The following is a 10,484-nucleotide window of genomic DNA, read 5'->3' as shown; positions in this document are numbered from 1 at the left end:
GGGCTTGAATTAAAAGCACGTTCGTATGTTGTTTTCCTTCACGCATTCTTGGAGGGGAATCGTTTCAGTTCCATGAAAATGGAAGAAGACTTTATTTACGGGTGGACCGCGATGCGCCATAACACACAGGTGACAACAGTAAGCACTCCGGATTTATACAGGAACATTCTTGGAGGGGAATCGTTTCAGTTCCATGAAAATGGGATGGAGAACCTAGTAAAAAACTTTTTCCTGTCCAACCTACGGGTGAGACCGCGATCTGCCACCACCGAGAAACAGGTGACAACAGTAAGCACTCTCCTCATAAGATTTATACAGGAACAGCCTTCCCGTTGCTCTCTTTGTACCACTCCTGCTTTCCCTTGATGGCAGGGGGACCAACTCTCTGCAGTGCCAATCTGATCCCTAGGGAAGACGTTTCCCAAGTCAGTTCTGAGAGGCCAGTGGTGGTAGGGGTCCGGTTGACTGTTCTATCACCTTCCTCTCTTCCAAGTGCCTTTGGATTCAAGGAGGACCTGCTCCATGATCTTTCCAGGGAGTTGCAGCCTTTACCAGCTGCCGTTCTGGAACCATCAGGAAGGTTGCTGCCCCCTGCTTAGTGAGGGAGGGTCAGTTTAGGGAGACCATGGTAAGTACAGTTCTGCTGCCTCCTAGCCATGCAATAAGAATAGCAACTTCACCTCTGCATTCAAGAGTAATGTAAATTTTAACCCAAGAGAGACAAAACTGATCACCTAGGCAGAGCGGATGTCTGTTCCAGGGGTGTTCTCCCCCAGCTCAGCAGTAGAGGCAGGGAAGATCTCATTCAGACCCTAGCTTACAGAGGGGTATTTTGAAATTCTTTTCCAATTCCCACATTTTCCCCAGCTATTTCCTGGTAGTTTGTTTCTATTCCTCCTAAATATCAGCAAAACAAGGTGGGTGAGGTAATATCTGTTACTGGACCAACTTCTGCTGATGAGAGAAAGACACTTTCAAGGTTACACACAGCTCTTCTTCAGGTCTGGGAAATGTACAAAGCTAAATACAAGGTGGACCAAATTATTTAGCATAAATGGTTAACACAGGTATCAAGGGACCATTCAAGGTGAAGACCAGGTCTGACAAGGTTGTGGGCAGAATGACCACCTGTGTTTCAAGGAAATACAGGACACCTATCAGAGAGCTTAGATCTCAGGGCCGGCTTGTTCTAACGTTTGATGCATGATATAATAGCCTACCATGGTATCACAATGCCTGTGTGGCTCTCGCTGTAATACAAGACAGACGATATGGGATGCATGAATAAGGCCCCAAATAAGGGAGGCACCGGAAAATAATGGGTACTGTACATCATCTTAAATGATGAGCTCCTTGCTGGATAGATCCCAGGAATAATTCTGTACATGTGTCAGGCCTGACATGAGAGCCTTTACCCTGGCCTCATTGCCCCAGGATTGTTCGTCTGTATCGAGCATGGCGTGAATGTGCAGATGTCACTGCCTTTGAAGTCCCTGAAGTGTTTTATCTCACACCAAGCCTTATGTCTGGGGAAAAGCTCCCTGGTCTAATCCATACATTCATTACTTTCTCCTCCTCCAGCTGGAAGTCTAGAAACAGCCTGATGACCATAGCTAAGCTAACTCCTTTCCCTACTTCTTCCTGTTGACTCCCACAATCCCGCCAGTCCTCATCCCTCTTATGATCCACCCCCTGCTACTAAACATGAAAAACACACAACAACAAAACATGTAATTAACAAAACTCTGCCAATCAGCACCAGGCTACTTGGCATGTTAGCCTTGTCCTCAACCCTTTGTCTGTGTAATTACCCGAGGGTAATGTCTCTAGGGTAGGGACTGGCTCTTTGTTGGTACAGTGCTCAGCACACTGAGGCCTCAACCCCCACTGGGACCTGGTGGGCACTACTGTCATGGAAATGTTTCTTACGACTAAGAAATGACAACACTTCACCGTTCTTCTCTGCACAATGCTCTTCAGTACGTTGTTTCTGTTGCAGGGGCTGCCTCGTGTGGGATATCTGGGTTTCCCGTGGTCGGAGGTTTTTGGGCAGTATTTACAAATGCAGCTGTGTATGCAAAAAACCTTTAATGAGCGCCTGTGTTCAAAACAAGCACCTGTTCACAGATTGCTGGCAAAGTGAGACATTTTGCCCACCGGGCTTCTAACATGAAGAGTCATCTCACATCACAAAACAGAACTGCCAGTTTGTTATGCGCACACACGCACAAAACAGGAGGAGACAAGGTGGGGCAGGTGATATCATTTATTGGACCAAGATCTGTTGACAAGCTTTTGAGCCCCACAGAGCTCTTCTTCAGGTCTGGGAAAGCAACTCCCCGCTAAATGCATGGTGGCTTTTTACAGCAATCTGTAACCTGCTAACCTACTTTGTCCAAAAAGAGGGGCTTAAGTTAACAAAAGATAAAAAGTGAATAGTGGGGCCCATTTACACAGCTCAGGTGTGAAATTGACAAGGCTGCACTGGCTCCCCGCTGGGTAGCAGGTGGAGAAGCCTTGGCGGTTAATATCTCCTAGCAGAATTGTGAGATGGTTTCTCTGACTCTGAAAAGCAAAGCCAGGGCCCTTGGGCCATATGGTGTTTGTCAGTGTTGGACGTGGCAGTATATTACTGTGCATAAGTGCTGTGGTGTGCAAGTGGAGTATCAGGCGTAGTGGGTTTGTCAGTCTGATATAGGAGTTGCTTGTAAAGAACAGGGAACTCTTTGCCAGCTGGCACCCCAGGCCTCTGTGTGACACAGTGTAAGGGAGAAATGTGCATATATGAGACTTTTCCTCTCTCCTCTACCTTTTCATTCTACTCTTAGCACTGCTCTCTTCGGACAGGAGCCCGTTCTACCCCTACCTTCTCTGGATGGGTATAGTCCATAAGCCCATTACAGCTGGACTTTTTTGATCAGAGAAAACTCCTGTCTTGCCCCCCAGGAAAAGAGGCAGCTCCTTCCATCACTCAGTTGATGGCCACCCTTTCTATGTAATGAAGCTGAAGAGCTGAATCCAAATCCCAGCCTGTTGTTTTGCTGGTTTCCTGGTAGGGATTAAAGTCATTCTGTGCTGGCTTCTGAGGCAGCCCTGCTTTATGGGAGAAGCACACTGGCTGCAATTTGAATGAGGGGTGCCCACTTCCATCTCTGTGACCACAGCATCCTGGCCTGTAGCCTGCCAAACAGGGTTGTAAAGGGGAGAGCAAAGAAATCTCAGGGTGCTGCAAGAAGGCACGTGCTCTTCTCCTTGCGTCCTCGAGCCCCACTGAGCCAGAATGGGTGTAACGTTTGACAGGGTGTGTGCGGGGCAGGTGCCACGTCCCGCTCATCCTGCTCCTTAGTCTGAGCACCCAACACTTGCACCTTCTTGGCTGTTGCTGCCCCCCCCTTTATCCTTGTGTTGTGGGCGTTCTAACCTATTACACTCCCCTTGGTTGCAAGCTGAGGGATGGGGCCCAGAAGATCACAGAGTGCCACTCACACAGCATAGTACCCACGCACCCTCCTGCCAGCGGGCTCTAAGATTCCAGCTCACAGGTAGGGAGGATGGCAGTGGGGTACCAACAGACCTCATAACCTATAGGGAAACCAGTGCCAGTTATTTGTTTTAGAGCTAGTACATCAGGTGGCCGGCATTCCCCCTGGGATTTTTTTTTTTTTTTTGCGGGGGAGATGGGGACATGTAAGAGATCATTGTCCGACCTAGAGGGTGCTGCAGCAATCCATAGACTCCCAGCAGAGCCAGGCCCAGCTCCATAGCTGGCTCTAGTCGTGCCCCTACCGTGAAGTCATCTCACTTGACAGAAACATACAGTCATTGCACTGAACAGAACGTGGGGTTTTGTGGGGACTTGGGGTCTAGGAGTTCTCTGGGCTCATCACAGCCACCCTGGCAGCAGCTGGCACTTTACAGAGTGCCCCAGGCAACTGACTTGTTTTCCTCCCACCCCCAGCGTGGAAGAGGAGCCCATTTATGAAGAAGTGAATTGACGGCAAACCCCTCAGAACAACGCTTTTGCCAGGAAAGTCTTCAGCAGGGATCCCGCCCAGGCCTCATCTCCCAGCAGCTACCGCATCGAAAGCTCTTGGGTCTAGACATTAAAGCAAGGTGTGTTGCTAGGTCCCTTCTCCGCTATCCTCACCCACAGGGCCCTCTGCTGAGAGCAGCCCTCAGGCTCTGCTCAGCAACTTTGGGGCAGGTTTGTTTGGAAACATGGGCAGAGAGCTAGGGACAGGGCTGAGAGTCAGCCTGTGAGAAATTCAATCAGGCAAATTGTCCAGAAGTCCGGGGGAGGGGGAAGCACACATGCCCATCTGTGTGTCCAGGAGGTTGTTAATCTGGGGCACAGGGACTGAGGCAACTAGGCAACACATCCAGATAAACAAGGCAGCAGGGGAGGGGAATAGCAGCAGCAGGAGCTTTCCCCCGTGCGGATGGTGCTACTGCATACACCCAGCCCACAGTTACCCTTCATGTCAGCTGCCAACAGGAGGAGGGGGAGGGGGGAGGCCAGGTCATGGTGAATGGCAGGTAGCACAAGACATTGGGTCAGATTTCCCCGTACTCAGCACCCAGGGTGGTGAGCAGGTTGGAGCAGCTGGGCTCTAAGCCTTCTTTCTCACACTGTGATGTGAGCAGCGTGCACGCCCCACTCTGGAAAGTCTGGCTGCTTCCTTTGGTGCCTAAATGGAAGCGGAGCAAAGGGCCGGTGTGAGTTCACCAGCTACTTAGGGGATGCCTCCCCGGCACTTAAACAGCTGCAGCCAGCCTGGGTCAGCTGACAGCCCTGTAACCTTGCGGTGTAGATGTTCGGGGAGGGTCCCGCTGCCCACGCTCCAGCCCGAGCCCCGCCCCACTTTTCCAGCCCAAGCCCCATGAGCTGGAGTCAGCTGACACGGGCCAGCTGTGGGTGTTTAATCACAGGGTAGACCTACCCTTGGACGGAGAGGCAGCTTTCTGTCTGTCTAGGTACCCATGCAGCCCTCATCACCCCAGCAGCCGTGCACCTCACTTGTTCATGGATTTACCTTCTCTCCCCAGGAGAGAGAGAGCATTGTGCCTAGTTCTTTACCGCTGGGGAATGGAGAGACAGGCTAGCTTGGGTGATTTGTTCAAGGTCCCCCAGGAGGCCTGGGGCTGTACTGGGAATTAAAGCCAGGTCTTGAGTTTCACTCCAGAGCTCGCTCAGATAAAGCTGGGAATGATGCGCTATTACTGTGGAAGCCCCTAATTTCTATCGCCACAAGCACTGTGTCACAGCAGTGAAGAAATCAACACAGGGGCTGAGATTCTTCTCTGGCTGGGCTCAGTGTCTGAAGCAGCGGGCTTCCTCCTGTCCTGCTGTGGGGCTGGTGCATTTCCTGGTGCTCTGCCCCATAAAGCAGCCGGGAGCACAAGATTATCAGGGTGCAGGACTGCCCAGGCCAAGCCGTCTCCCTTTGCTCCATCCCTTCCTTCTTCTGACCTGCTCCCACCCCACCAAGGGCTGACGCTGTTAAGTTCCGAAGGCTGCAGGGTTGACAGTGACAAGATTGGAGGCCACAACAAACAACTGCGATTAGCAGGACAAGCCTAACAGACATGAAAACCTAATCAAAGGCGGTTCAGCAGATACAAGTCTCTCTGGACAGGGCAGGAGTCAATTCTGTTCCACAGAGAGGAGTGGAGACCAGATGCACATTCTCGTCCACCTTCCACCCTGGCCACCTCCACTCAGAGAATCAGCGCCTGCTTCTTCATGGCCCTGCAGCTTGGGTCATCATTCACACCGGTGCAGGGGTGGAAACAGGGATAGTTCTCAGCAGCAATATTTTACCCCTCTGCACAGGTGTGAATGACGACACAGGGACCATAGGAAATCCAGCCCAGACTATTTGGCCTATACAGGGGCATGTGAGGGGTTTACAAGGTATTTTCTGAGCTTGAAAGTTGCAGGCCTGTAACAAACCAGAAGCCACTTGTCCGGTCATAAGCAGGGAAGCCCTAGACCCCGTACTCCCAGAATGCCAGGCCCCAGACCTGGCAGTGATGTGCCCCTCGGAGCAAGAGAGACCTCCAGTTCAGCCAGAACTACAAGGTGGAATTGTCCTGAAGTTTAGTGTGAATCAAACACGTTACAGCACTTCTAAGGTGGGATATCAGTGCTACCTTCCCCAGGCGCGGAGGGAAGCAGGCAAGCGGATGCGAGACGGTTACAGAGTAACTGGAACAGGAGCCTGCCAGAGCAAGCATGCTGCGTTTGTCAGGATGGACTGGTCCATTAGCTAAGGAGTCACATCCCTGCTGAAGGCTGCGGTGGGAGGTTCCCCAGACAGAACTGCTTAGCAGAGTGCAGTGGATTAGAGGCCCACACAGCCCACCTGGAAGGCAGGAGCGCGGTCTCTCTGGGAGTAGTCCCAGCCTAGTTTCATGTCCCCTTTCTCTGAAGAGTTTTGAATAGGGGGGGCAGCACCTCGCTGTTCCCCTCACAGTATTGGTCAACGACGATGCACTTGTAATGCCAGAGGAGCAGCAGAACCATGAATGTGAGGATGATCAGTGTGCCTAGGGCAACCAGCAGCTTCTTCCAGGGGCAGCTGCCAGGCCGGGAGGAGCCAGGTGCCAGCCAGGCTTGTCCCTGCTCAAGGTTGGCCAAAGACGCCTCTTGCTTGGGGAGCTGAAGAAGACATTTAAATCTAGAGAGAAGCATGGAGTGGACGCTTCCATGCCTGCGGGAGCCTGTCTCAGCCTGGCACGGCCCTGGAGTCTCCAGATCATCCTGACTTATCAGTTTGGTCTTCATGGTGACATCAGGCTTCATGGTCACAGCCGGAGGAACCAATGCAATGTTATGTTAACAACCCTGCATGCCAACCAGAATCCTTGTTTGCTGTTCCAGTTCCTTCCTGAAGCCCTGTGAGAAAAAACAGTGAGTGAGGGGCTGTCAAAGCTTTTCTGACAGGCACCTCGGCCTTACTCAAAGGGTAGCTAGGACGTGATGAGACACCTCTGCAGAGGGTTGCTTGCCCTGTTTTTTGGCGAGAAAGGGGTAGACCTACGAGGACTTTGTAACCAGGTACAAGTAGACCCCAGCCTGATGGAGACCGGTGTGGAGGTCTTCACCTGGACAATGCAGGTTTGGTGAAGATGGATTTTTTTTTCTGGTTTAATAGTACGTGAATCCTGAGTGTGATCTGCAGGGCAGTCAGTGTCATGCATGTTGTGTGACACTCAGGTATGTGGCAGCCCTGCCACACATCTGAATAGCCCAGCCAAGATCTCCTGCAGCCATGCTACAGTGCGGGAATAGTGCTAGTTACAGCTGCTGGCTACCTGGGGAACACCACAGGCATCCAGGGACTCTCTCTTGCTGCTGCCCCTTCAGGATCTGCATAGGTACAGAGCAGCTGGCAAGTGACACCAGCCACAGAAGAGACTACACAGATGCCTCTCCTCATTGGCAGAGGAGGGAAGGAATGCAGCCAACATGTTCTGCCCTCCCGAGGGGCTGGGGAGACCACATGTAGGAGCCCCTCAGCCTGTCCCAGCCTCTGAGCTGCAGCAGTGCTTTCCTAGGATGTGGGCGGTTGCCCAGCATCGGCCGGCAGGGTGCCAACAGACAAGCTAAGTGCTCTCCAGAGTCTCAGCTTTCTTTTTTTTTTTTGGGGGGGGGGGGAATCTTTAGCCGTTACAGCTGCAGTGAAAGCCTGCAAAACATGACCCCAGTATAACAGGTGCCATGATGGCTGCCTGAGTTTGCAGGTAGCCTGAAATAGTAGCTGTGAGGAACCGCCCTGTTTATATTCACTCAGATGCCGCTGATGATAGGTAATGGGGACATCTGAAGTGTTTTACTGCTCAAAGCATGGAAAAAGGAAGAGGAAGTAGTTATACGAGGATGTAATCCAGGAGTCAGTCTTTAACACCACATGGTGGGCTGAAAGGGGATGAGATTAGCCATCCAAGTTTGAAAAACGGTGGGTTGAAGAGATGTGGAGGAGGCTACAGAGGGAACTGTTGCCACTGAGACCCACACAGATCAACTCTGAAACACCCACAGTCCCCAGCCCCAAGGGGCGCTCCCAATGGACCCAGGAGAGCCCCCCAGTGTCTGTACGCAGCTCTTCAGTCTGCAGGACAGGTTGTGGGCAAGGTCTCTAGGGTCAGTTGGCTCCAGCAGGGTAAGAAATTCTCCGGGAAGAGCCTCTTATGCTAGATTCTGTATCAATCTGGCAAAGCAGGGACTGTCTGCCCAGAGCAGGTCCAGGCATTGGTCCAGCACAGTCCTCCTCCTGCCTAAGGGTATCCGGGCATGGACCCTCCCCACAATTTGTTGTGCAGATGGGCCCACCCCAGCCAAACCTCAATATGCAGGCTAGGGTTGTCAGCGGAGCATCAGGCTCTCGCCTGACCTCAGACGCCCGGGTGCACAAGGTCAATAACCAACATGCCTTTGCTGCTTGTTTATGCAACTGCAGCCTTCCGTTTGGACTCTTTCACCCAGGCATGGCGGACTCCTGCCCTCCCAGCATCCATGCAGCTTTCGCTGCACTAAGTAAATGCAATGCTTATTTAGCAGTCGCCCTAGTGCCTGTGCTGGTGGAAAGGGGGCTCAGGGGTTTCCAGCTATGTTCAGACAGGGGCTGTAGGCCAGGGTGCCGGAAGTGCCTGGATCTAGGCTATGCTAGCACTTGCAACAGTGCTTCAAAACGATCCTGGCATTTGCCACTCCCGACAGCCCATGGCAGAGTTACGATTCAGGCCTGGTTGACTTTTGCGTTAGTTCCAGTGCCCAGCCATGGTGACAGAGTCAGGGGCACTTTGGAAAATATTGAGCCAAGTGTTCATGGACTGTGTCCAGAGCAGCCCCCCTCCGAGGGCATCCCAGGGCTAGGGCACAGTGCAGAGCTCCGCCAGCAGGCCAAGCCTCCCCCCGCACCAGGGGAGAATGTCACAGCACTTGGCTCTTTGGGGGGCAGGGCAGCCTCACAAGTCACCCCGTTGGGGCCAGGGCTTCCCCCCAATACGCAGAACTGCCAGGCCTAGCTGGGCATTGGCCCCTTTCCCGCTGCTTCCAGGTGCTCAGCCAGCAGCATGCCTGTTCCCTGAGCCAGAGGGTTAATTTCTGCCCAGCACTGGTCCTGATGCTTTTCTAAAGTGGCAGCTGGCATCTCCCAGGGGAGTTTGGGGCTGGGGCTGGGCATCAGACTGCCAGCTGTGGAGAGACACTTCCTTGCCAGATCAGAGACCCAGTCTGCTCAGCCCCTTGTTTTGGCTTTTGAGATGGGAAGCTGGCTCAGGTGACCCCCCTGAGTCAGCTCCATAAAGGCAAGCTGCTGCTGGGTTACCGGTGCCACTGCCCCAGGAGAGCATTTCCTGGCCGGGGAGAAGGGCTCAGCCACTCCTCTGGCTCTGGAGGGGCTGGGAGATTAGAAAGGGGAGCAGGTGTAGCTAAGCCGTGATCAAAGCACTCCTTACCTGGAGGAAAAGGCTGCTCAGGGAGCCCCCACGCAGACTGTCTCTGGTTCCTATTGTGCCTGTGCTGTCTGTCCACCAGCACCTAGGAGCAGGGGAGCGCTGAGCAGGCATTTATTATAGCTCCTGGCCAATCAGCACTGGCCCCTCCCAAGCCGTCCAGAAATAACCCCAGCTGCTCAAGAAGGCGGCTGCTGGATTCATGTAACATCCCTGGCCCCTGGCTGCACGTCTGGGCAAGCGGCACTGAAGGGGGCCCCTGCAAACACTGGAGTCCGTGGCAGGCAAATGACCCTCATTTACAAACACAAGGAAACTGAGCCATGCACACTCTGCCTGCGGACAAACCTTCAGCCCCGCGGCCCCTGTGAGTGCAGGGTGCTCCAATGAGTAGAGTGGGGGCTGGGTCTCTCCTGGCTTTTGTCCTGTCTCTGCCAGTGACTTGCATGCCAGGCCACTTCCCCAGTGTGTGCCTCAGTGTCCCTGTCTGTCATAGGGAAACGTTAACCCTGACCTGAGCCTGAGCTCCCGGGGGGAGGTTTGTAGGGGGCGCGAAAGCCTCTGAAGAAAGATATTAGCACAGGGCAAGGTTCTTGGTGCCCAGCAGCTCCCGCTGTGGAATGAAGGACCAGAGATTTGAAAAGGCTCCATATCCAACATGCACCCAGTGCGTGGAGCCCTGCTGCAACCGGAGCTCTGCTGCAACCTGAGCCCTGGGCACAGAGCCCTGTTGAGAGCTGGACCCTGAAGGGAGGGTGGGGGTGTCCTGGCTGGAATCAGGAAGCAGGGGGGGACATGGCAGCCTGCTGGCATTCAGATCCTGGGCTGGGGCATGGGCAGCCTGCTGGAGATTGGGCCGTAAGCATGTAAAGAACATGACAACTTACACACCCAGTTTCTTTGTCCTTCCCGTGAGCGAGGGAAGGTAAGAGGTGACACAGCCAGCATGTTTGCAGCTACTTAAAAAACTCCACATTTTGTCAGTTCCTTTTCCCTATCCGCAGACATTCCCAGCTGAGAAAACA

The 10,484-nt window shown here is 53.1% G+C and overlaps 1 long non-coding RNA gene across 1 annotated transcript; it reads right to left on the bottom strand.

Annotated features, from left to right (window-relative positions):
- Positions 1-2,463: 2,463 nt before the first annotated feature.
- LOC137161988 (uncharacterized) lies at positions 2,464-9,543 on the bottom strand. Its single transcript, XR_010922232.1, has 2 exons — positions 9,463-9,543; positions 2,464-6,898 (listed from the first exon to the last, which is right to left on the bottom strand). It is a non-coding gene; the product is annotated as an uncharacterized lncRNA (long non-coding RNA).
- Positions 9,544-10,484: the final 941 nt, after the last annotated feature.

This window comes from Emydura macquarii, unplaced genomic scaffold, assembly GCF_026122565.2.
Source record: "Emydura macquarii macquarii isolate MOO-44397 ecotype Brisbane River unplaced genomic scaffold, CSIRO-AGI_Emac_v2 contig_2417, whole genome shotgun sequence".
NCBI lineage: Eukaryota > Metazoa > Chordata > Testudines > Chelidae > Emydura > Emydura macquarii.
Note: the sequence above shows the minus strand (reverse complement) of the source record. Positions and strands in the feature narration are given on the sequence as shown.